The sequence below is a fragment of the Lepisosteus platostomus genome, chromosome 5 (genome assembly GCF_059453375.1).
Source record: "Lepisosteus platostomus isolate fLepPlt1 chromosome 5, fLepPlt1.hap1, whole genome shotgun sequence".
In the NCBI taxonomy this organism is placed as follows: Eukaryota; Metazoa; Chordata; class Actinopteri; order Semionotiformes; family Lepisosteidae; genus Lepisosteus; species Lepisosteus platostomus.
The window spans coordinates 56,807,219-56,833,683 of record NC_142615.1 but is presented as its reverse complement, the minus strand read 5'-3'; the positions used below and the strand labels follow the sequence as shown (position 1 = coordinate 56,833,683).

Genomic DNA, 26,465 nt, shown 5'->3' with positions numbered 1-26,465 from the left:
GAAGGTAATCTTTAGATCGGATTAATTCGAAGTGTGTCTCTGGGTGCGTTTGATCTACCAACGTTGTGTTTAACTGAAGGACACCCTGACTGAGTGTGCCATAGAAACTGACATTTTTTGTATTTTTTCTACATTCACAGATTTTTGGCTAAAGTAAAAAAAAATAATAGTTGTCATTTTCTTGCCAGCTGGCAGTAATTCTTTTGCACTGATAAGAAAGATGAGCATTTTATCTTTCACAATGTGTGGATTTCTTGAAAAACAAGTTGTGCCAAAAGCAAAATGAAAACTTCATTTAAACATAATGCAGAAGCATATTGTCTGTAACAATAAACGGTGGGCAAAGACAGGAAGTAAGGCACTGCTGGGATTTGAACCCAGGATCTCCTGTTTACTAGACAGGTGTTTTAACCAACTAAGCCACAGCGCCGGCAAAGCACTGCCCTTTTTCAGCCAGTTGGACACACTGCTCTGTTATATCTTCATTCGGTGTGCGGTGAGCCTGCTCACTGAGCAAGTTGAGAAAGGATGTGAAATGGCTTTTATCCGCCAATTTCATTACCAAGGAGCTCAATATGCTTTTGATTATCTACAGGGTGTGTAGTGCAACACAGGCGATGGACTGCTGGGATTTGGAGCCAGGATTTCCCGTTAACTAGACAGGTGCTTTAACCAACTAAGCCACGGCGCAGGCAGAATTCTCCTCTTTTACTGTCCCTTGGACACACCGCTCGGAGACACCTGCGTTCAGTAAGCTGAGTCGGCTGGCTGAGCATGTTGCCTCCTTTACATTCGGGCCCCGACACTAAGAGAAACGTACAGAAATGGCTTTTATCGGGCACTTTTCATGTCCAATGCGCTTGACATCTCCCACGGGCGACAGAGTTCATTTGCGACACTTTTCCTTTCTTTCTTTCTTCTTTCTGTACTCTTTGATGAAAAAAAAACCGAGTAATCATGTAAGGGAAAATGTCTTTTTTCATGGAGAAAACGTGCACTAGGAAATGTTGTGTTTAGAAGAAGTGAGTTAACATAAAAAGTGACCTAATTTACCGGAGCAAATGCTCACCTAGCAAGGTCTGCTTTACTACTAGAGAGACGTAGAGTGAAAGACGTGATAATTTCACGCCGTTGTGGAACAAAACGCTATTTTCTTTTAATTATAAATCAATTAGAAATTCAGAGCGACACATAAAGGCTTTGTCTGCATAAAAGTGATGATTTTTAAAAACTGATAAAAATTTGGAAAACACGTTTCTCACGTAGAAATTTAAGATGGGGGTGGGGTATTACTAGTAGTGGCGCTGAACTCACCATGGTGCAATTCATTTACGTGACGGACTAGTGGTTTAATGGATAACGCGTCTGATTTCGGTTTATTAGATTGTCGATTCGACTTCTACCGGGGTTGTGTGATTTAAATCAGGCTCCTCAGAAATAGATGTCCGTTATGTAAATAGACCGCACCTGAAAGCAAACGTTGGGTCTGGTTTCCTTTCTTTCCTGCATGAAATAGCAAATCGTTACAAAAAACACCAGCTAATGTCCAATAGCGTTAGTCATTTAAGCAAACATGAATATACTGTAGGTCTTGGTATATGGGAGTGGATTTCAACCACAATTAAAAAAGGACAAATTATAATTACAGGCTTCAGACACTTTTTCATACAAAAGTGACCAAACACTCCCTAACTTTCAGGTTTGCTTGAACCTGTAATAATAAAGAGGTCTGAAACTTCCATTCTCTGATGTCACTGTCTCTAAAGCCGGACGTGATGTGTGCCTTTTCTCTTGTCATGTTCATGATGATTCGCTGAATAAGCTCCTGACTGGGTGTTCTGTACTGCGCTGTTACTTCATTCGATTACCTATGTGGTGTACAGATAAAACCAGACTGCGTGGTGTAATTTCCGGGTTCGGCACCAGCAGCACCTGCAAACTCACCAGCTGACCTCAACATGATTTGAACATGCAACCTTCTGATCTTGAGTCAGACACGCTACCGTTGCGCCACGAGGTTGCTTGCCACGTGTGCTTTTAATTCCCCCAAAGAGAACAATCAGCGTCCCTGAAAAATATTTTTTTTCATTCTCTCCTGTGTGGAGCGCCGCTCTTCCAACGAGGGTCTCTTCTTCCCCGACCACAGATTATTCTTTCCGCCCGGCTCTCTCACAGAGAGCAGACACACCGTCTCCACTGATGTGTTTACTACATCTATAGATCTGACCCCCTACAGCCTCGATATTCCTGGACAGGATATTTACCACCAGCCTCGTGAACTTCTCATCTTGACCTCTCCCAGGAGGAGCACAATTAACACAGAATCCTCTCTCCATTTAGCAAATAACACAAAACACTGTTTACCTGTCAAGACAGAAAACTGGGCTGCTCCAGGTGAGGCTTGAACTCACAACCGCGGCATGACTCCATTAATCATGTCATTTTACAAAGCCTGAACCTGGAAAGAGATTGGAAGCCCTGAAGTTATGGTGTTTTTTTAATACTTGCCTACTCTTTCAATTTTTCCGTCAAGTCTTTTATTTGGGAGTACTTTCAATTGATGTTAATCCTTGTCCCGATGCACGTTCTGGGCCATGGTGCATCTTGAATAATGTTCTTATAGGCATCAGTTTGGAAAAGTGCGCTCTTCAGAAGCTACCAAAACCGCTAATGGTTACATAACACTTAATGCAAAAGCAACGTTCGGGTTTGAAAAAAAATATTACTTGCTATGAATACAAACACTGTTACAGGAGGCATATTAGGGATATTTTAGCTTAGATCATCAATTCATCTTACATTTCTTCTCCATCTATATCAACAGCGTAATCGCTACTGAGCGTTAAAGGCAGGTCCTGCCAATACAATCTTCTTTAGAAAGCATTTTTAAAACTATTTCCACTACCATACGTAAAGTAAAAGATAGCGATTGCACGCAACGAATAAAATCTCTTTTCCAGGGACGTTGTAGTTAGATGCAAATTACAATCGAAAATGTATCAGCTTTAACATTTTCTTTTGGATTCACAGGACAGTCAGCATGAGTCATCAAAGAGCCTGTAGTGGCAAGAAGTTTAAAAGCGCACAAGTGATCTGTCTTTGGTCAAAGGAATTGCTGGAGCAGTAGGACGCAGAGCAATATCTAGCAGCTGTAGACGATGTTTGGGGAAGAGATAATGCTGTTTTCAGCACAGGGAGTGAGAATGAGCTCAGTCCGGCTCCCAGCAGAATCCATTCTGTTTTGGTTACTGTCAGACTGTGCGTCTGAGGCTCTTTGGATAGCAACGTGAAAAAAAAAGAACAAAAAACATTTGCTCACATCTTGTGATTTCCACGAGAGGAAGAGAAGATATCACTTTAAAAAAATCAGAACTGAAGATTTGGATCCGGGACCTCATACTTGTCAAATGATTAAAATAATAATTATGAAAATATCAGGTTGTGTTTCTGCAACATATTGTGCACAGTATGCCATTTTTTTCTAAAAATACAGTAGATTGTACTTAATAAAAATGTACAATTCACCGCTGGTATAAACAGATTTGTGCTGTGTTTGCCTTTGTTAGCATTTGTTTAAAAAATAAGTTCACAATACGATAAAAAACACAGAAAGCACAAACGTAATAATATAATGATACAAAATCAATACCAAATCATAAAGCCAATTAAGTACCTATCCTTTGAAAACAGTGACATTTGTATCTACTTTTGAATTACAAATCAGACAGCGTAGTCCCTTAATTCAATTAATGAATTAATGAAATTAATTAATGAATTTTTTCACCGGGCTGCGCTGTGTAATGCAAACAAATAGTATTTGTTCTCCCCCGAAAAAGCGACTTGCGCGGTTGCAGAGGCTCTGGTAACTGATCAGCTGTTAGAAATTTACCCAAGTCTCCATTTTCAACAAGCATGTCTCTGAACTCGTGCTCCCACAAAATACGCACGTTAAAACCTCTCATTTTGAGAAAATTAATTTTAACCATCGTCTTTCTGTACAACCAGCCAAAAGTAGTGTTTGTCAGCGGATTAAAATCGTTTTCACAATAACAAACGCTACAACCATGAAAAAAGCAACCATTGAACTCAAAGGCTGTCGGCACTCCGTCAATTACAACATAACCATCCAGAAAATATGGGCCAACCTTGAACTCACTGGCCGTGGTTAACGCGTGTTGGATTTTAACGGGCTCTGTGTGTTCGATGTACATAAGCCACTTTAACTAACCCCCCCAACACACACACCGCACGTCTCCAAAACATCTCAAATTATCTCTAATACGTGATTTTAAAACTTTAAGACCAATCCGTTAAAGTATGAAGAACAACACCCCATCATTTGTTGCCTATTAATACCTTAAAGACTTTTACGCTTGCGATGTGTGGAAATTTATCTCAAACTTTCGAAAAAGCTGTCGCGAATGTGTTATTAAAAATAAACTGTGTCTTATTACATTATTTTAAAAACTTTAAGACCAAACCCGCGTGTTTAAAATTTCTTTTCTGGGCAAACACATCATTTGTGTTTGCGTTGTGTGTTAATACTTTTAAAGTTTAAAACTTATAAACTGATATGTGAATACTTTTCGCTCTCGATAAAACAAGGGGGGGGGGGGGTCATCACAACATTGGTTGTGATGCGTTTTAAAGTATCACAACCAATTGAAAAATGTCTTGTGTTATGTAGGCGTGGTTACACCATTGGCGCATATTCTTAAACGCTCCGGACTGACAGGGTCGCAGCGCGTCCTTGGAGCTGTCAGACACCGCCCCTTGTTAGGAGCTGCGGAGATGGCTTCTTTGTGTGGAGAAACAACGGGGTCTGCTACTCTACAAAGTGAAGAGGTAGGCGGCTAAAATTTTTCTGATCGTGGAATTGTTGTATCGGTGCTTAGCGTATGTCATTTTAATACTTGGTCTTCTTTTTAGCAAAACCCGACCCCACCCTCTGCACCCTGTGACAGCGGCGGGGGTGTGAGTTCAGCTGGGGTACCAGATGTTGAAGAACTGCCGGGTGCTAGCGATGATACCACGCTACAAATGGTAAATATTAACGAAAAACCTTAGCTCAAAAGTTTTTTAAGCCTTTCTTTTCTTTTTCCTTTAATAGAATAAAGAGGATGTGGACGGGTCAATCTTCAGCCTATCGGCACAACTGAATGTTTCGTGTCTATGCTTGTGTGTTCGGCCAAATGTTAATAAAGCTGATGCCCAACCAGGTTTAGCTAACGATGTCCCTAATGAGCCAGATGTTATGCCCCAGATTGTGAAAGCAGTAGTTTATTGCATCTTCAAACACTGTTTAAAGGGGGTCCTGGTTGATGACTGCCCGGCCTGTTTGATTGACCATCCTGGGCAGCGGGGTCACACATGCCTGTCTGTCAGCTACACAGATGGGTTTGAAGATGTGACGTTTGCCGCTTTAGAAATTTATAAGTCTCTCAGTTTAGCCTGAATTTTATCGACTGTTCTGTACACTGCCAGGTGTCTGGGTTCGTACACCATTAGAAATGACACTGAGCGGTGCATAAAACAGTTGCTGAAAAATATAATTGAGGACCGCTCCCCATACGAGCATGTACACACCATACTTGAACAGCTGGATGAAAAATTAGTAGATGTGACTTTTGATGCGTTGCAAAAGAAACACTATTCTTATTTTTACAGACGCAAGAAAAAAGATCTATGTAAAATATGAATACAGATTTCACTCTGTTTTACAGACCCGGGTGTGCCATCGTCCGAAGAATGAAGAATTTCGAATGTATACGTCTGAATTCTTACTAAGAGTGCTTTACACACTTCTCTCTACAAAGCTTGATATGCAAAACAAAGAGTCGAATGCTAATATCCTTAAATTTGTTAAAGAGATAGATGTGTATGTCAAGAACTTGAGTGAAATTATTGCAGATCTGATGTTTTCAGATCAGAAATGGAAGCCTGGGGTGTAGGGGAAGCCTACAGTGTGTATTCCAAAATACAGTGTGTTTTGCACAGAATCTGTGGTAACACCATCCCGCTGATTACGCAGGCAAATGTTTTTGCTCTGCTAGATCGGATCGCCCAGTGTGGTTTGCATGGCTTTAGACATGGGGAGCGGAAGGGGGTTATGAATGCTTTTTCAGATGCCTCAAAGTTTCTCAGCAATGTTGGGGTGGTGGTTACGTGTACCGAACTAATTGTCCGCACCAACATTTAATTGTTGAATGCAAACAGGAGCTGGTAACGCGTGTGTGCTGCGTTGTTTCAGTGTTTGAAACACCTACTGTTGAAATAAAGCGGTTCACATTTCACATGGTGTTTGTCCTGCGAGTTCTTTCCGTGAGACTTTACGCAGTCAGTGTGTGTGTGCTTACAACCCTGCTGCTTTTGAGACACGGCTTGTGCAGCGTATAAGCAGCCTGGCCGGACAACCACTCGGCCACCCGGCCGCGGCTGGCGCCGCTCACACCCCAGGATCTCGCAGCTCACACCAGACTCTCCGTGCCGCTGTAACTACCTGATTCCCTAGGTTTATAATAGAGCGCACTCAACCCCGCTGCAGACATGGTCCCCTTCCAAACCAATACACACTTTCACACACCTAAAGCGAGGGATGCGCCGCCTTTGGGCTTTGGGACCCTGAGGCTCCGGACCGACTGGCCGGGGGGGAAGGCGGGAGTTCCGACCCTTAACAACACACCATTGGCTCCTGAGGGGGCGGGACATGCACAAATAACAACACGCCATTGGCTGGCAAGGGGGCGGGACAGCCAATCACCGCTGACTCCCATTGGCTGGAAAAGGGGGCGTGGTACCTGTCAAAAGTTTGACAAAAGGTGTCGCTTTATACTACTCAGAACACATGTAAGACTTACACACAGCTTTTAATATGCTTTAGTGAATTTGCAGGTATCCTGGGGAGGGAAGAGAACTGATATTAAGGAAATACATATTTAAAGGGGATGTAAGTATTAAATGTGTTTTGTCATATCTGGGTGTTAACTGAATAACTTTTTAGCATTATTTATTGTGTTTTGACTCTATACTTGTGTTTCTCAGGAGACAGCAGAAATATTGATGTTTACATTTATATTCACATTCCCGGTGATATTGACTTAGGTACTCCACTATTTACTTGTAGTTTGACTGGTGTCAAAAGTTGAAAATCTCTGCAAACATCAAGATGGCTAAGGACGTGGAAAGAAACTCAATCACATTTAGAGAAGGTAATCTTTAGATCGGATTAATTCGAAGTGTGTCTCTGGGTGCGTTTGATCTACCAACGTTGTGTTTAACTGAAGGACACCCTGACTGAGTGTGCCATAGAAACTGACATTTTTTGTATTTTTTCTACATTCACAGATTTTTGGCTAAAGTAAAAAAAAATAATAGTTGTCATTTTCTTGCCAGCTGGCAGTAATTCTTTTGCACTGATAAGAAAGATGAGCATTTTATCTTTCACAATGTGTGGATTTCTTGAAAAACAAGTTGTGCCAAAAGCAAAATGAAAACTTCATTTAAACATAATGCAGAAGCATATTGTCTGTAACAATAAACGGTGGGCAAAGACAGGAAGTAAGGCACTGCTGGGATTTGAACCCAGGATCTCCTGTTTACTAGACAGGTGTTTTAACCAACTAAGCCACAGCGCCGGCAAAGCACTGCCCTTTTTCAGCCAGTTGGACACACTGCTCTGTTATATCTTCATTCGGTGTGCGGTGAGCCTGCTCACTGAGCAAGTTGAGAAAGGATGTGAAATGGCTTTTATCCGCCAATTTCATTACCAAGGAGCTCAATATGCTTTTGATTATCTACAGGGTGTGTAGTGCAACACAGGCGATGGACTGCTGGGATTTGGAGCCAGGATTTCCCGTTAACTAGACAGGTGCTTTAACCAACTAAGCCACGGCGCAGGCAGAATTCTCCTCTTTTACTGTCCCTTGGACACACCGCTCGGAGACACCTGCGTTCAGTAAGCTGAGTCGGCTGGCTGAGCATGTTGCCTCCTTTACATTCGGGCCCCGACACTAAGAGAAACGTACAGAAATGGCTTTTATCGGGCACTTTTCATGTCCAATGCGCTTGACATCTCCCACGGGCGACAGAGTTCATTTGCGACACTTTTCCTTTCTTTCTTTCTTCTTTCTGTACTCTTTGATGAAAAAAAAACCGAGTAATCATGTAAGGGAAAATGTCTTTTTTCATGGAGAAAACGTGCACTAGGAAATGTTGTGTTTAGAAGAAGTGAGTTAACATAAAAAGTGACCTAATTTACCGGAGCAAATGCTCACCTAGCAAGGTCTGCTTTACTACTAGAGAGACGTAGAGTGAAAGACGTGATAATTTCACGCCGTTGTGGAACAAAACGCTATTTTCTTTTAATTATAAATCAATTAGAAATTCAGAGCGACACATAAAGGCTTTGTCTGCATAAAAGTGATGATTTTTAAAAACTGATAAAAATTTGGAAAACACGTTTCTCACGTAGAAATTTAAGATGGGGGTGGGGTATTACTAGTAGTGGCGCTGAACTCACCATGGTGCAATTCATTTACGTGACGGACTAGTGGTTTAATGGATAACGCGTCTGATTTCGGTTTATTAGATTGTCGATTCGACTTCTACCGGGGTTGTGTGATTTAAATCAGGCTCCTCAGAAATAGATGTCCGTTATGTAAATAGACCGCACCTGAAAGCAAACGTTGGGTCTGGTTTCCTTTCTTTCCTGCATGAAATAGCAAATCGTTACAAAAAACACCAGCTAATGTCCAATAGCGTTAGTCATTTAAGCAAACATGAATATACTGTAGGTCTTGGTATATGGGAGTGGATTTCAACCACAATTAAAAAAGGACAAATTATAATTACAGGCTTCAGACACTTTTTCATACAAAAGTGACCAAACACTCCCTAACTTTCAGGTTTGCTTGAACCTGTAATAATAAAGAGGTCTGAAACTTCCATTCTCTGATGTCACTGTCTCTAAAGCCGGACGTGATGTGTGCCTTTTCTCTTGTCATGTTCATGATGATTCGCTGAATAAGCTCCTGACTGGGTGTTCTGTACTGCGCTGTTACTTCATTCGATTACCTATGTGGTGTACAGATAAAACCAGACTGCGTGGTGTAATTTCCGGGTTCGGCACCAGCAGCACCTGCAAACTCACCAGCTGACCTCAACATGATTTGAACATGCAACCTTCTGATCTTGAGTCAGACACGCTACCGTTGCGCCACGAGGTTGCTTGCCACGTGTGCTTTTAATTCCCCCAAAGAGAACAATCAGCGTCCCTGAAAAATATTTTTTTTCATTCTCTCCTGTGTGGAGCGCCGCTCTTCCAACGAGGGTCTCTTCTTCCCCGACCACAGATTATTCTTTCCGCCCGGCTCTCTCACAGAGAGCAGACACACCGTCTCCACTGATGTGTTTACTACATCTATAGATCTGACCCCCTACAGCCTCGATATTCCTGGACAGGATATTTACCACCAGCCTCGTGAACTTCTCATCTTGACCTCTCCCAGGAGGAGCACAATTAACACAGAATCCTCTCTCCATTTAGCAAATAACACAAAACACTGTTTACCTGTCAAGACAGAAAACTGGGCTGCTCCAGGTGAGGCTTGAACTCACAACCACGGCATGACTCCATTAATCATGTCATTTTACAAAGCCTGAACCTGGAAAGAGATTGGAAGCCCTGAAGTTATGGTGTTTTTTTAATACTTGCCTACTCTTTCAATTTTTCCGTCAAGTCTTTTATTTGGGAGTACTTTCAATTGATGTTAATCCTTGTCCCGATGCACGTTCTGGGCCATGGTGCATCTTGAATAATGTTCTTATAGGCATCAGTTTGGAAAAGTGCGCTCTTCAGAAGCTACCAAAACCGCTAATGGTTACATAACACTTAATGCAAAAGCAACGTTCGGGTTTGAAAAAAAATATTACTTGCTATGAATACAAACACTGTTACAGGAGGCGTATTAGGGATATTTTAGCTTAGATCATCAATTCATCTTACATTTCTTCTCCATCTATATCAACAGCGTAATCGCTACTGAGCGTTAAAGGCAGGTCCTGCCAATACAATCTTCTTTAGAAAGCATTTTTAAAACTATTTCCACTACCATACGTAAAGTAAAAGATAGCGATTGCACGCAACGAATAAAATCTCTTTTCCAGGGACGTTGTAGTTAGATGCAAATTACAATCGAAAATGTATCAGCTTTAACATTTTCTTTTGGATTCACAGGACAGTCAGCATGAGTCATCAAAGAGCCTGTAGTGGCAAGAAGTTTAAAAGCGCACAAGTGATCTGTCTTTGGTCAAAGGAATTGCTGGAGCAGTAGGACGCAGAGCAATATCTAGCAGCTGTAGACGATGTTTGGGGAAGAGATAATGCTGTTTTCAGCACAGGGAGTGAGAATGAGCTCAGTCCGGCTCCCAGCAGAATCCATTCTGTTTTGGTTACTGTCAGACTGTGCGTCTGAGGCTCTTTGGATAGCAACGTGAAAAAAAAAGAACAAAAAACATTTGCTCACATCTTGTGATTTCCACGAGAGGAAGAGAAGATATCACTTTAAAAAAATCAGAACTGAAGATTTGGATCCGGGACCTCATACTTGTCAAATGATTAAAATAATAATTATGAAAATATCAGGTTGTGTTTCTGCAACATATTGTGCACAGTATGCCATTTTTTTCTAAAAATACAGTAGATTGTACTTAATAAAAATGTACAATTCACCGCTGGTATAAACAGATTTGTGCTGTGTTTGCCTTTGTTAGCATTTGTTTAAAAAATAAGTTCACAATACGATAAAAAACACAGAAAGCACAAACGTAATAATATAATGATACAAAATCAATACCAAATCATAAAGCCAATTAAGTACCTATCCTTTGAAAACAGTGACATTTGTATCTACTTTTGAATTACAAATCAGACAGCGTAGTCCCTTAATTCAAAGATCAGATCTTGGCCAAAACAAGACAACCAGATGTTAGCTAAATTCGGAACAAGAGCCTCTGCTTCATCGTTTATTGAGCTTTTGATCAACGTCTGAGTGAAAAAGATTCGCTATTTTAACTATTTGATTAAAGTTCACAAAAGCACCTTCCTTCGAGCTGGAGTCGAAACAGCGACTTAAGGATTCCTAACTGTTTCTAATACAGTCAGCCGCGCTACCAACTGAGCTATCGAAGGGATTTAAAGTGCTCCTCTCTGGCACATATTGCCCAATGTAGTGAAATATTCTGAGTACTTAAATTCCAGTTCGACATCAAGTTTCCAACTCGTTTCCTTAGTCTTGTTTACCTTGAACTTAAGCCACAAACCAGGATTCTACTGTATAATCTTCCGGGGATGTTACAAAATGTTTGATGGGGCATCAATCATTATAGGCGGAAATTCACTTCTTTTTTTTTCTCGAGGCATCATATTAAATGATCCATTTCATTTGGATCAAGAAGAGGCTCACCATGAGAAATAGAACAAACTGTTTGATTCTGTCTTTATTGGGAGCTGTATCACAGCTAATGCATGTAAAGCCTTCAGTATGCGATAGTGAGAGCTCAGTTATGCCAGGGAGTGGGAGTGAAGAGAACTGAAATGAAATTTAGTAAATTCATATTTAAATAGAGTGTAAATCATCAAAGTATTCTGTCACTTAAAGCTTATTACAACACTACCAGGAGTGGGGATTGAACCCACCTGGACATTTGTCCATTGGATCTTAAGTCCAACACCTTAACCACTCGGCCATCCTGGTCTACAGCGAGATGCTCTTCAGTTGTTTAACATTTAAATATGATTCAACAATTAAAAAAAATTAAACCACGAAACCTCTTAGAGTTGCGAGAATACTTCCTTTGTGTATAAAATACATTGTGAATGCTTTCTCAGCCTTTACTTTTTCGTTTTTATGACATTTTTTTGACCGAGCACGAATATTCTTTTGTCCATATCTTCCCAACGGAAGCACAGAACGCCGTCAAACCAAATGCATTTTAAAGACCAAGACTTGTGGATATTTCCACAGCCTCTACATCAAACTATCAGTGGGCTAATTATCTTTTTTTAAACCTCCGGTTTTTCATCGATGCGTAATTACGCACTTACTGGAACCCGGAGGACCGCTGTGTACAGACGTTCACAACGCGAGAAATACTGTTCAATACGGCTTCGTGCGAATAACCTGTATATGACCATAGGAAGCAGAACAGCGCAGTCTCCAATTACCCAGACTGTAAGCACAGAAATAAAGCTTTGTTTGATTTCTGAAACCCTTCCTTTACGCCCTGTTTTCATTCAGGTAAGGGTCAACTATACTGACAATACTACTGACAGCAGGAAGATTAAAATATTCTTTACTCAGCAGCTTATTAAAAACAGCTCCCATGATGTTCAAACTGATTTTTTACACAGAACACTGACACAGCTTTGCGTTCTGAATCTCTTTTTCTCTTGCTTTTATTTAATATGGCACAATGCACTGGGATAGGGGTATTCTGTTCACAAACCAATAGCATTTAAATCACAGCACCCACAATGCTGCAAGTAAGTGTTTTGCACACTAAGCAGGTCTTCTGACTTTTCCCAGCTTTGTTTTGGGTTGTGGAACCTTTATTTTTTATGATTTTCTGAAGATAACACTACAGGTATACACTGGGATAGGTGGGTCTTTTTCATGGCTCAATAGTAATTCAAATACAGCCACACTGCTGAAACCATATGTTTTACACACCAGACAGGGCCCCTAACCTCATACAACCTTGCTGTGGCTGTGGCCTCTTTCTTTATTTTTTTATGATTTTCTGAAAGTAACACTACAGGTAATACACTGGGACAGGTGGGTCTTCTTCATGGCTCAATAGTGTAGTGGTTTGATGGATTTACTGAGACAATTATTAATTGTAACAGTAATCACGAGGTTGTTCGTTGTAGCTTTTAGAAAATCAATCGTCAGAACAACTAACAACGCACACACACGGGTTCAATACACGAGATACATTTATTCATATAAATTGTGCACCAAACATATACTAGTCTGCCTGGATACGAGCGGCAGACCTTACTGTGAGGGTTATCCAATATACAAGGTATATAATCTCGAAGAGATGCAAACACAAAGAGATACACAACAGAGAATATATGTCAATATATATCGTTCGGTTACCAAATCGCTAACCAGTGTTATTACCCACTGTTACTCTAAACTCGGAAGTAAATACATTACTCATGAATTAAATTGATAACAACCTGTGTTGAGGTACAATTGAATTCTCGAGACGCAATGTAGAACATGGGGTTTACTTATCCACTTTGGCACGAACACCAAACCAGCTGACAGGCTCTGTTGCAGCCTCTGTTGCAGCGGTTGTCCAATGGGCGTTGTGTCGGCGTCCTCTGGCTACTGGCCAACCAGTCAAGGTGCAGCTCGGAGTAGGACGGGCGGAGGAATCTGACTGCGGCGCGCAGGGCAGTCGTTGCTCCGAGGGGATCTACCAGGAGTCCGGCTGGCTAGTAGAAAGTCTCTATGCACAGAGTGTGACCGCGAGTCCTCACAAGTCACTCTTTTGCCCGGGAAGAAGCTGGTTCGTTCCCGGTCCAGCGCTGCTTCTGAATAAGCTATTCAGGTTGTCGACGAGGGTCCAACTGTAGGCTGCCGTTGATCAAGCGGAGCATTCACGTTGGTAGAATTTTGAGTACGTACGGGATCCTCGACCTCGCGCTTTGAACAAAGTCCAAGTCCTTTTGCAGACAACAGCAGTTGTCACGTGATTGTCTCTGAGGATGCGCGAAAATGGCCAAGGAGAGCCCCGATCTGAGCTTGCGCTCCCTTTTTGACCAAGACCCAGATGTATGCTGATTGGTTGAGAGTTTGGCGGGCATTGGAGACCCACATGGTATTACCACGCCCTGCCAGTCCCTGATTGGTTGGTCAAGATGAGATATAATTCACTTACTCTTGACACTTAGGAATGCAGTCCAGATGTCCATTCGGCACTCCCTAGACTGATAGGCGCCAATGGATGACCATTGATCATGATAGCCAGGCTTAGCTAAGTGCATCCCTGTCTGGGAGCTTGTTCCTTATCAAAAGAAAACATCTTAAATCAGCCTGCATAAATACTTTCTCTGTGGCTGCACCACAGAGATGGAGGGTGAGATGGGGCCTCCTTTAGGACAGCATACCAACGCTTAATTCTGTCTTATTAACAAGCATTGCCGCTACAATAGCAATTCAAATACAACAGCTGCTGAAACCATATGTTTTACACACCAGACAGGCCCCCTAACCTCATACAACCTTGCTGTGGCTGTGACCCCTTTCTTTATTTTTTTATGATTTTCTGAAGGTAACACTACAGGTAATACATTGGGATAGGTGGGTCTTCTTCATGGCTCAATAGCAATTCAAATACAACAGCCACACTGCTGAAACCATATGTTTTACACACCAGACAGGCCCCCTAACCTTATACAATCTTGCTGTGGCTGCGGCCCCTTTATTTATTTTGTAATGATTTTTTCAATATGACACCATTAGACAGCCAGTACATGGGGATAGGGGGGTGGTATTCACGAGTCAATAGCTCTTCAAGCACAACAGCCACAGTGCTGCAACCAGGTGTTTTACACACCAGACAGCTCCCCTAATCTTATACAACCTTGCTTTGAGTTGTGGAACATTTCTTTATTTTTTAATGATTTTTTTACTGTAATCAAGTGTTGTGCTCATTAATAATAATAATAATAATAATTGCTTACACTTATATAGCGCTTTTCTGGACACTCCACTCAAAGCGCTTTACAGGTAATGGGGACTCCCCTCCACCACCAATGTGCAGCATCCACCTTGATGATGCGACGGCAGCCATAGTGCGCCAGAACACTCACCACTATCAGTGAGGAGGAGGGAAGAGAAATGTAGCCAATTCAAAGAGGGGGATTATTAGGAGGCCATGATTGGTAAGGGCCAATGGGGTAATTTGGCCAGGACGCCAGGGTTACACCCCTACTCTTTTCAAGAAACGCCATGGGATTTTTAATGACCACAGAGAGTCAGGACCTCAGTTTTACATCTCATTCGAAGGAAGGCGCCTGTTTACAGTATAGTGTCCCCGTCACTATACTGGGGCATTAGGACCCACATGGACCGCAGGGTGAGCGCCCCCTGCTGGCCCCACTAGCACCTCTTCCCGCAGGAACCTTAGTTTTTCCCAGGAGGTCTACCATCCAGGTACTGACCAGGCTCACACTTGCTTAGCTTCAGTGGGTTGCCAGTTGTGAGTTGCAGGGTGATATGGCTGCTGGCCATAATCAGCAGCCTTCAGTACTGAAGCAGGTGTGAGCCTGGTCAGTACCTGGATGGGAGACCTCCTGGGAAAAACTAAGGTTGCTGCTGGAAGAGGTGCTAGTGGGGCCAGCACCACCATTAGGCAGGCCTCCTGACCTTTCACAGTCATGCTTTGTTGTGTGAAACTTTAATTATCTTTTTAGGATTTTTTGAACATGGCAACTTCCATCGAGATGGGTGGGGGGTGTCGGGGTGCTCTTCAATAGCTTTTTCATCTATACACACAAACGGATGTAACCAAGACACTCAGAACCTGTCACGCAGGGGCTGACTGCTGAGGATAGGGATCCAATGCGGTGCCCTTGGTAGGGTTGGCGCGAGACGCAGGCGTAGTCGGAGTAAACAGGCAGGGGTCCGAGTCCGGGAAGGCGTATGTCGAATAAAACTCAGTCTTCACTCAGGTTGGGAGATTGTCAACAGAGATCTTTAATACAATCAGCTGAAGGGGAGCATATCACAGAGATATGCTTTAATTTATACATTAAAAGTAGGCAATACTTTAACATATCAAAGGAACATACAGGGAAAGGGGCAGTGTCAGAAGTCAAACAAACAGGACAGGGGGGTGCCATTTGGCATCCTACAATCTGTTTCAATTTTCTCTGGTTGAATGGGTGTGAGGAATCACAGGCTTTAGTTTGCACCTAAGACAGTGGTCTTAGGTGCGAACAGAAAACCTTTCCCACGCATAGTCACTGTCCTGACCTTTTGACTCGGTCTTCCACACGTAGCACAGGCGTAGGCACAGAATCGACAGGCGAAAGTGTAGTTGAGGGACTGGCAGGGGTCGGAGTCCGGGAAGGCGTAGAAGCTGCGTCGGTGTGGATTCAGAAGGCAGAGGCGTAAACGAAGAGACAGGCTGGGGTCAGGATCCGAGAAAGCGTAAAAGAGGCGAAGGTACAAAATCGAGTGGCTAAAGCGGTAGTCGGAAAGCGGGGTCGAGGTCCAGGGGAGAAGTCGTAGTAAGGCAAAGGTGTAGTTAGTACGTAAGCTCCGGGAGAGAATCTCAATCGTGAGCAATGACCGGGGGGCAGATGAGGGTTTAAGCAGAGGACTGATTGACACGTGCACGTTTGGTACGGGGAGAGCTCGTAGGAATGCGGGAGCGCTTGACTGCGTGAGGGAGATTCGTGGCAAAACCAACAGAATCAACCTGAACTCACAGAAAAACAAGAATGCCTCCGAGACACCTGCACCCCCCCCGGACCACTCTGGTATCAACACCCCCAAACCCATCCATACCAGCTAACAAGACTCAGAATCGGTGCAACCCTCCAACCTGGACCAAGAGCAGGATGGGACAAGAACCTGCACCACACTACGCACCCCTCATCCAGACCAGCAGGACAGCCAGACCACAGACAGCACCATCATGTAACCCCCCTGTTCATTCCAACAGAAAAGCCGAACTGACCCCCACCAGCATGGCGACGCTGCAGCTCTGGTCACACCAGCAGGCCCAATGGGCTCAGAGCTGGGGGATATACAGATGCAGCCATTCAAAATGCGTGGGCGATACCGCATTATTTTCCGGTACGCTGTACGCAGTCTACCGCAAGCTACCGGTAAATACTGCGAGTTACCGGTAAATACCGCTAGTTACCGTAAATTCTCCTATAATATGACAAGCAAAATAATAGTATCCGGAATTTCGGCAAGGTGGAGCTAATAAAGCTCAACCTCTCATGTTTGAGCTGTGGCCATCAAAGTCTTTAACGAAGATATTACTAATAGTATTAATAATGAATGACCTTGGACAAGCTGTAAGTGTAAACTCAAAGTATTGCCCTGGTCAACATTCTTTTTTTCATTGACCGTCTTTGTAAAAGTAACACCACAGCATTTCACAATCACGCATTTGTTTCCAATCATGCAAAGTACAGTAATTTTTGAGAATCGATTCACCATGCCTTTCACATGCTCATAAAAGAGATTGATTTAGGAACATAAACATATTACTGTATGAAAACTGTACTGTATACAGTATGTATATGTATATTTAATGTCTTAACTGTGCCCGTTTAAGTATTGAATATTCATATCTAATTTTACCACTGAAGGGAAATCTTAGTAGCTGAGCATAAAAAGAATAGGAGCATACTGCAACACGTGTGAAGGCCATAAACGATATTAATTTTGGAACATAAACATACAGTATATGGCTGGTCTCGGTACTTTAAAGAAAACATACACGAAACATGGTTTCATTATGACCAGAATCGGTCTTGAGATATTTTTAACTTGATTTACAGTATTTGAGAGGTATGTCTTAACACCGATACTACAGTACGTAAATACTGCTCACGTATATGTTTCTAGGTTTAGATTATGCATTTCATACAGTCAAATTACTTTTGAGCAACTAATAAGAAGCGCGAAACGGTATGCGCAGGGCGTATTAGTTTCGTTTTACTGGGACTCTGCTTTAACAATGTCGCCGTGGATTGATTAGAGATATCAAGTACATACAAGTCATTTTTTAAATGTTGTAGTTCGTCTTGTAAAAATGTTACGAGTACATCATCTATCAACAATTACACAGGTTCTGTTTCCATATTGCGGATTTTGGTTACGTAATATTATTTTCTAAATTTCACGTTGTGAATATATGATTTTGGCAAACAGAGCCGCAAAGAAGTACATTATGGGTTGTTGTTTTTTTTTTGCAGTTTTATCTAGAACAAGCGATGCTTAAACCTTTGTCTGATTCTTGTGAAACTATCCACACGAGTTACAGTACCTAGGAGTTGACTTCAGTGATGTCACTGATGGGATGTTTCTAAAAATCCATCCTCTGTAAAACGTCTTCTCTAGTTGTCCTGCATATGTATTCGCTAATGAAGCTGTGTGTTCTGAGCCTGGATCTCTACATTTCTGTATGAAACAGCTTAGAGGGCTAAAGACAGCTTGTGTTTAAATTGAGTGTAAGGCAATTTATGCTTCTAAAGTCATGGTCAGCATTTATTATTGTACTGTGCTGTAAACCTGTTCTGTGCCTAGTCACATTATTTTATAGCGTTTTTATAGCGTTATCAAATCCGGTGGCGCTGTGTGTTAGTTTCCTGACTCCCATGTCACATGGTCTGTGATTGAAACCTGTGAAACCGGTTTAATTCGTCACAGCCAGCACTCCGGCAGAGAGGGGGTTGTACTCGTAAAGTAGAAGCAGGCGAGATTTCCAGCGAAAGACACCTCCCCCTCCCCCCCCACCCTCATACGATTCAAATTGTATTACAGCATTGTAATTACACATTGTAATTGTATTACACATTGTACACATGCTTAAAAGAGAAGAGAGAAAACGCAAGCCTTCTTCAGGTGTGAGGGTCTTCTGCTCAGAATGAAACGCTAAAATATAATGTAGGCTCTGAATGGGTTCAATTATGATTTGGGCTTGATTTAGGTCGCTGCCTTTCATCTAAAACCCTACTTGAATCCTTCTAAACTAAAAATCAGTGTTAGTGAGTTCTAAATAAAGAGGTATCCAGGTAACAGTGAAACGGGCGGACAGTCTGGGGAGATCGCCCGTTTTCCATGTAAATAGTTCCCTGGTTCCGCACCCCTTGGTGTTTCTCTCGCTCTCTCTCGGGTCACCTGATCATTAGCTCGAAAGATTTCAGTGCTTTGTGTATATTCTAATGGTAGTGGGGGCAGGTTGTGTGGGAACAGGTTTGGTTGAAATTGCATTGGAGATCTATATTCTTCACACCTGAAACATTTTCTCTGAATGCATTTTCTTCGCAATTTAACCGATCTTGTTACAGCATGTTACAGTTTACTATTATTAACCATATTAATTTTAAGTGCTTAATGCCATTTTTTGACCAGGCACGAATATTCTTAAGTCCATATCTTCGCAAGGGAATCAGTGCGAATTGCAATACTAATTAAATTAAAACTACTAACTACTAACTAATACTAGCTAATTAAAACAAACCAGAAACGTGTTGTTCTGTCTAATGACATTACAAGTGGAAAGATTACAGATTTTAATCGTCTTTAATTTTGTTACGTTATACATTTTAGAAACGTTTCATCCATACAAACACCACAAAACTATTTTCGATTGTATTTCTGAATAGTATGTTACACTTAGTTCACTGTTTTAAATACATCTAATTAAGAAAGTTAGGTGTTAGCATAAACTATTAGCAATCAATAATATTAAATTAAGCACTGTAATAAGCTGTTGCACTTTCCCCCGCATCTTGTAAAAATATATTTAAGTATATTTAAGTATATAATAAGTCTGACTATCATATAATAAGTTAAATACAAAACTAAAGAAAAAATAGGGTTAAATATAATTCAAAATATTTTGCTAACAATGTTAACTGTTTATGAATAATAAAATGTATTAACTAAGAAGTAGGATGGCACAGTTGTTAGTATGTTTTTTGTTTTGTTTCTTTTTCATAAATACAACAGTAGTACCTGATGTCTCAGTGGCTTTCAAAATTAAATTATGCATGCAAACCTGTGAACTAGAAAGATAACTAAGATATCCATCCATTTATAATGGTGGCGAAGTGGTTAGCATTGCTATCTTGCAGTACTGGGGTCCTAGGTTCAATTCCTGCCATCCTGTGTGTGTGGGGTTTACATGTTCTCTCTGGGTTACATGGTTTTTCTCCATATGTGTGATATGACTCCCTCTCGCACTCCAAAACATACTGGTAAGTTAATTGGTTTATGGGAAAACTGGCCCTGGTGTGTGTGTGTTTGTGTCTGTCTGTCCTGTGATGGACTGGCGCTATAGCCAGGGTGTATTCTGCCTTGTGTACGTTGCTTACTGGGATAGGCTCCAAATCCTCTGTACTGGATAAAGTGATTAGAAATGGATGGAAGTAAAGGCACTGTGTGGATGGAACTATACACAGTGTTAGAAACCCACTATGAAATGGCAGCATCTCACTGAGAATAAAATATCTTATAGTGCTGGCTTTCCACCTCTCTTGCACATCAGTATCCATACCTAGTTATTTAAACAAATTGCCTCTAATTATAAACATCTTAATATGCTGGCTCTGTGGATCCGCATCAGCTATGTTTGCCCATTCCTTCAATTCATGTGCATCCAACACACAGTTCAATGCCAGCAACTACACATAATCTAAAATACATCCTTATTTCAGTATCTATGTAAACATATAGTCTGTTAACTTCATCATCTTCATCAAAATAATAATAATAATAATAATTGCTTACACTTATATAGCGCTTTTCTGGACACTCCACTCAAAGCGCTTTACAGGTAATGGGGACTCCCCTCCACCACCACCAATGTGTAGCATCCACCTGGATGATGCGACAGCAGCCATAGTGCGCCAGAACGCTCACCACACATCAGCTATCAGTGGGGAGGAGAGCAGAGTAATGTAGCCAATTCATAGAGGGGGAGTATTAGGAGGCCATGATTGGTAAGGGCCAATTGGAAATTTGGCCAGGACACCGGGGTTACACCCCTACTCTTTTCGAGAAGCGCCCTGGGATTTTTAATGACCATAGAGAGTCAGGACCTCGGTTTTACGTCTCATCCGAAGGACGGCGCCTGTTTACAGTATAGTGTCCCCATCACTATACTGGGGTATTAGGACCCACATGGACCACTGGGTGAGCGCCCCCTGCTGGCCCCACTAACACCTCTTCCAGCAGCAACCTTAGTTTTTCCCAGGAGGTCTCCCATCCAGGTACTGACCAGGCTCACACCTGCTTAGCTTCAGTGGGTTGCCAGTTGTGAGTTGCAGGGTGATATGGCTGCTGGCAAGCAGCCATATCAAAAGTATGCCTAACCCCATTAGGAAGTGTTCTTGTTATAAGTGTATTCCTCAGCTTTCCCCAAATTATCTTCTTCTTGCCAACATCTCTAGTCTTTTATCCTGCAATAACTCAGCCAACACTTAAATCTCCAAAAGCTGCTTGTGTTAATTTCTTTAAATCACAAATATCATGTGTAAATACTGGCCATGTAATACTCTGCATTGTGGAATAATAGTTTATTTTAAAGGGAACTAGAGAAACTAAGAACTAGAGAAATCAAGAAAGGCTTTTTTTCTAGAATTAATAAATGCACATCCTGTTCACTGGGGAAATTAAATCCACACTGAGCAATCTTCAATATGTTCAGAATATGACAGCAAGAATCCTATCAGGGATGCATTATACCTGTTTTCAAGTCCTTGCACTGGTTACCTATCAGATTTCGAGTCAACTTCAAAATCCTTATCCTCCTTATATACTGTCCTACAACTGTTATTATTGATCACCGAATTATTGTACTTGACATGACTTCATCCAGCCTTTCCTGAACGTCTATGACAGGCAGAGAGAGTGCTGTTTCTGGTGCGATCTTTTGCAGCTGACATTTCACTGTTTTAAACGACCAAGAAATTAGATTGCTCAAAAATCAGTTATTCTATATAAACACAGCGTAATTGCCCTCCGAAAATCCTCTTTTTCTTGTTCGTTTTAGAGACCTTGATCGAAACTGATTTTAGATGTCAGAAAGGATTTATTTTCTCTGTATTTCCTACATTGCTTTGTCGAGATTTTAACTTTATATCTAACTTTATATCTAGGCTCAGATTTCAACTATACATCGTACAGTAATTAATAGCAGAAAATACTGATGTTTTGCACCCTCCTACGACAAAAATATATGTTTTGTAGTTGGGATTAACTTTATTTCGTACACGTAGCTACTCTGATTCGGACACCGAACAGTTAAAGATGGCGGCAAATCAGACACTCAGGGGGGGGGGGGGCGTCTTCTCGCCTCCATAACTAAAATGCCAAATAGGAGTGGCTTAAGCGACATACACAGTCGTGTAACTGACAGTTTGAGGTAGCCTATCGTGTAAATTTCGCTTTGTTGCTGATAGGTTAAGCTTTCGAAACTCTGCCCCAAAGTCATGTGACTGATTTTTCGCCCTGTTTCGTTGGTTAAACGCAATGATCACAAGCACCACCATGGTAACTGGGATGTGTAGTTTTTAATTCCGTTTGAATTATAACTGTACGTACTGTATTCATATTTGGCCAGGGCTTTAAAGAGAAGGCGCGCCAAAAAATTTCGGTGCCGTCGTCTCCGCTTTAAAGGTACCCCCGTGCTGGAAGAATTTGACCTCGGAACGTTTGCCCAGCGTAGTTATAGTGGACATAAAAACAAGAGTTCGCTGGCATTATATCCTAGAAGACACAGACCGGCGCCAGACCGGTAAATGCTTGATGAACTAGGGATTGGACAGTTTCCAAGTGCTTGTACAATCGATGGAAATGTTCAAATAAATGTGCAAAAGAAATAAACAAAATAATCATTTATTTCTTTATCATATTGGCTAGCTAATGTCCTCTCTTTGCTAGTTAGTGGCTGTGTTTCTGCGTTGGGTAGCAACGGGTGACTGTTCTCAGGCGGAAGATGTAAACAGCTTAATTTTCGTGTTAAATAATTTTTAAAAATTAAAATTCATTCTATACAGCAATCACATATTTGGGTACCGTTTCATAAAACTTTCATGCTTAAAATGTTTAGGGAGAAATGGAAGACTGGTGTGTATTTTTTCTTTAAACTATCAAGACCAGCCATACACAGTACAGTTTATGTACATACAGTAATGTTTATGTTCCTAAATTAATATCGTTTATGACCTTCAGATGCGTTATGCTCCTCTTCTTTTTATGCTCAGCTACTAAAATTTCCCTTTAGTGGTAAAATTCCATATAAATATTCAAAACTAAGCGGATTGAAACGTGCACAGTAAAGACATTAAATTATTAAATCTTTTCACTACCAACCAATGCACCACGAGTGACCCTGTCGGTCATTTTGGCCAGCCAATCACTTACCGCGGTGTCCTACGGTGCCCTGCGGGTTGGTTACTGTACCGCGGGTTTTTAACGCTCATTTTGAATGGCTGCATCTGTATTTCACTTCAGCCTTTCACTCTTGCTTCCTTCCAATGAGGACGGAGCTGCGGGAGAAAGGGCGCTATAGAGGATCGCTGTGGAGAACTGCTGCTGTGCATTGACATCTGAGCTCTGTGGAAAACGATCTCAATACAATTCTGAAAAACGCGACTCCCTGAACGCCAGCCGAACAAGTCTCCACAGCCGAAGCGCTGTGTCTCTTTTCAGCTGGCGATAAACCTTTCCTCGATCCTTTGCGGACTTGTAAAACTGTTCCTGATCAGAATAAAAAACGCTCACGCTAATACACAAGCACCCGTGTCTCGCCAAAGCTGACAAATAAACAGACGGACAAGCCGCACTGCACGTGTGAACAGGGGAATGAGCGAGCGAGCAGGGATAGGGCGCCTCCTGCGCTTAAAAACTTACAGCACCTGGTATTCCCAGGCGGTCTCCCATCCAAGTACTAACCAGGCCCATCTCTGTTTAGCTTCCGAGATCAGACGAGATCAGGCGTGCTCAAGGGGGTGTGGCCATAAACGAGAACAAGGCTCGCTGGCACCTTTCTTATAGAGAGGATAGCTCCGTCACCTCTTTTACGACGCTGCCTTTTTTCCCTTGCGTTTTTCTCTTCTTCCCACGTTCTCTCTCTTCACTGCCTTCGTCCCCGCTCTATTTCACTTCAGCCTTTCACTCTTGCTTCCTTCCAATGAGGACGGAGCTGCGGGAGAAAGGGCGCTATAGAGGATCGCTGTGGAGAGCTGCTGCTGTGCTTTGACATCTGAGCTCTGTGGAAAACGATCTCAATACAATTCTGAAAAACGCGACTCTCCGAACGCCAGCCGAACAAGTCTCCACAGCCAGGATTTTCCCCTGGAGAAACCTTTTTATGGACACTATTACACATGTAGAACTAAATATAAAGATAAAACTTAATATAAGAAGTCATGACATATCACACATGACGAAGTCTGGTCCAGAATAAACAGTTTACACTGACCCACCTATATTTACCCTGGTCACTCACTTCTATTAACTGTTTAACTGGGTAACAAATTAATATTTGTTTCAATTTGGGATCTACACCTGGGAGCCCTGAAATGTTGGCCAGAGGGGAGAAGCTGATATTCAGACGTGAGAATATATTAAAAAAAAAGGATCTGATGTTGTTTTTCACCTGTCTAATCAAAGCTTGTTCAAAAATTATCTGATTATAGGACACACGAGTTTATAATCATACTCATTCCACTTTTTAACCCCGTATATATGCACAATATGAAACGTATATACACTAAATCTCACGTGTGACTCCCATAATATACATTTCTTTACGAAAATTAGGAACACTTACTACAATTATCAACCCCCCATGACGAGGCAATATTTCATACCTTTGTTTCTTTGTGGGTTCAAAGTTCTGTCCTGTCGTTTCACACGTAATGTTTTGATAGTTATCTCAATTTTCCTTTGCAATTATCTCCAAGATCATCATCAACTTTTTGTAAAACGCTATGCACAACTGATATTTAAAGAAAGTCCTGTACCAAAACGTCTTCGTAGGGAAAGACAACTTTTTTTTCCTTACGTTAGTCGCTACACGGTTACTCAGAAAATCCATTCACCGCCTTTAAAAAAAAAGTTTCGTTTTTTATTGTGGTTCACTGACATTTCTGTCACAATTCTGAGGGACCCCAAATAAAATTCACTTGCCGGTATAAAGACGCCGGCGAGGATAAGACAGGTATCGAGCCACCTGCGTATCTAGCGGACGTTTAAAATAAAAAAAAATGGCGTGTAATGTTGCGAAGGGCTACTGTTTTTTTTATAGTTTGTCGATTGTAAGGGACGTGGGCCGCGACAGAAATACTGGACGCAGTGGGAAAAGGTTTATTTTTGGTTTATTGTACCGCAACGTTCACAATTGACTCACCAGCAAAGATGGCGCCGAGGCCACATCGACTCCCTCCCGCCCTGCCTCGCACCGAAGCTCGAGCTGCGGAGCGCGACGCCAAACCGCCGGTCCACGGGCGCGGGCGCCGGACATAGACGTCATAAACCCTTCCGAGTCGCAGGAATTATAGATCACTGTAGTTTCTTCTGGACCCGGGTTAGGGACAGTGTGAGAGTCTTCTGAGGAAGCCAGTGTCTCATGGGTGTCCAGGCTTGGTACCATCTGTCCATCACAGGACACACAGACACACACACTCACACACCCTGGACAGGACACCAGTCCATCACAGGACACACACACACTCACTCACACACCCTGGACAGGACACCAGTCCATCACAGGACATACACACACCCTAGATAGGACACCAGTCCATCACAGGACACACACACACTCACACACCCTGGACAGGACACCAGTCACTCACAGGACACACACACACACTCACACACCCTGAACAGGACACCAGTCCCTCACAGGACACACACACACAACCTGGATAGGACACCAGTCCCTCACAGGACACTCAGACACACACACTCACACACCCTGGACAGGAACCAGTCCATCACATGACAAACACACACTCACTCACACACCCTGGACAGGACAGCACTCCATCACAGGACACACACACACCAGGGCCAGTTTTCCCAGAAGCCAATTAGCCCAAAAGCCTGTCTTTGGACCCAGAGAACACAGGGAGAGCATGCAGACTCCAAACAGACAGTCCCCCCCCCGGGTCCAGACCCGAGCCCGGAGCCCCCCCGCGCTGAACCCCTCCGTACAGACGGCCGCACACAGCTCCATTGTTCCCGATTCCCGAGGTGATCTGTTAAAAGAAGCCGGTGTGTTGCCTCCAGGTGACATTTCCTACTGGAGTCAGGACAGGAGGCTCTTCTGTACACAGAAGGGGGTGGGGGTGCGGAACAAGCCGCCCAGCCCTGTTGTTGAAGCCGATACCCCGGCTTCTCTCCAGACACAGCTGGGTGAGCTCCTCCAGTCAGTACAGGGGGCTCTACTGTACACAGAGGGTGGCGGGGGTGTGGAACAACTCCTTTGTTCGGGGCCTTGGGGCATTCTTGTTGTGAAAGGCGCTATATAAAAAAACTGAATTGAAATTGAATCTTACAGGTTTGGGTTTTTCGGAGATCTTGTCAGAGATCTTGTCTGACGTGCCATTTCAAAAACGTAACGACACTCCTCACGTCCGAGCGCCGCCGGTCTGTGACGTAACGTATGCTTACACAACCATGACGGTTTCA

General features: G+C 42.4%; 1 long non-coding RNA gene, 5 other non-coding genes and 1 pseudogene across 6 annotated transcripts; 1 reads left to right on the top strand and 6 right to left on the bottom strand.

The window, feature by feature from the left end:
- Window positions 1-356: 356 nt before the first annotated feature.
- On the bottom strand, window positions 357-430 carry trnat-agu (transfer RNA threonine (anticodon AGU)). The gene has a single exon. It is a non-coding gene; the product is annotated as a tRNA-Thr (tRNA).
- A 1,518-nt stretch (window positions 431-1,948) lies between these two features.
- trnal-caa (transfer RNA leucine (anticodon CAA)) lies at window positions 1,949-2,020 on the bottom strand. The gene has a single exon. It is a non-coding gene; the product is annotated as a tRNA-Leu (tRNA).
- Window positions 2,021-4,679: 2,659 nt separating this feature from the next.
- LOC148669940 (uncharacterized) lies at window positions 4,680-6,211 on the top strand. The gene is made up of 3 exons (XR_015936986.1): window positions 4,680-4,845; window positions 4,930-5,043; window positions 5,724-6,211. It is a non-coding gene; the product is annotated as an uncharacterized LOC148669940 (long non-coding RNA).
- A 1,349-nt stretch (window positions 6,212-7,560) lies between these two features.
- Window positions 7,561-7,634, bottom strand: trnat-agu (transfer RNA threonine (anticodon AGU)). Its single transcript has one exon. It is a non-coding gene; the product is annotated as a tRNA-Thr (tRNA).
- A 1,518-nt stretch (window positions 7,635-9,152) lies between these two features.
- Window positions 9,153-9,224, bottom strand: trnal-caa (transfer RNA leucine (anticodon CAA)). The gene has a single exon. It is a non-coding gene; the product is annotated as a tRNA-Leu (tRNA).
- A 2,446-nt stretch (window positions 9,225-11,670) lies between these two features.
- trnal-uaa (transfer RNA leucine (anticodon UAA)) lies at window positions 11,671-11,753 on the bottom strand. The gene has a single exon. It is a non-coding gene; the product is annotated as a tRNA-Leu (tRNA).
- Window positions 11,754-23,671: 11,918 nt separating this feature from the next.
- LOC148669936 (5S ribosomal RNA) lies at window positions 23,672-23,790 on the bottom strand (annotated as a pseudogene).
- Between the last annotated feature and the right edge of the window lie 2,675 nt (window positions 23,791-26,465).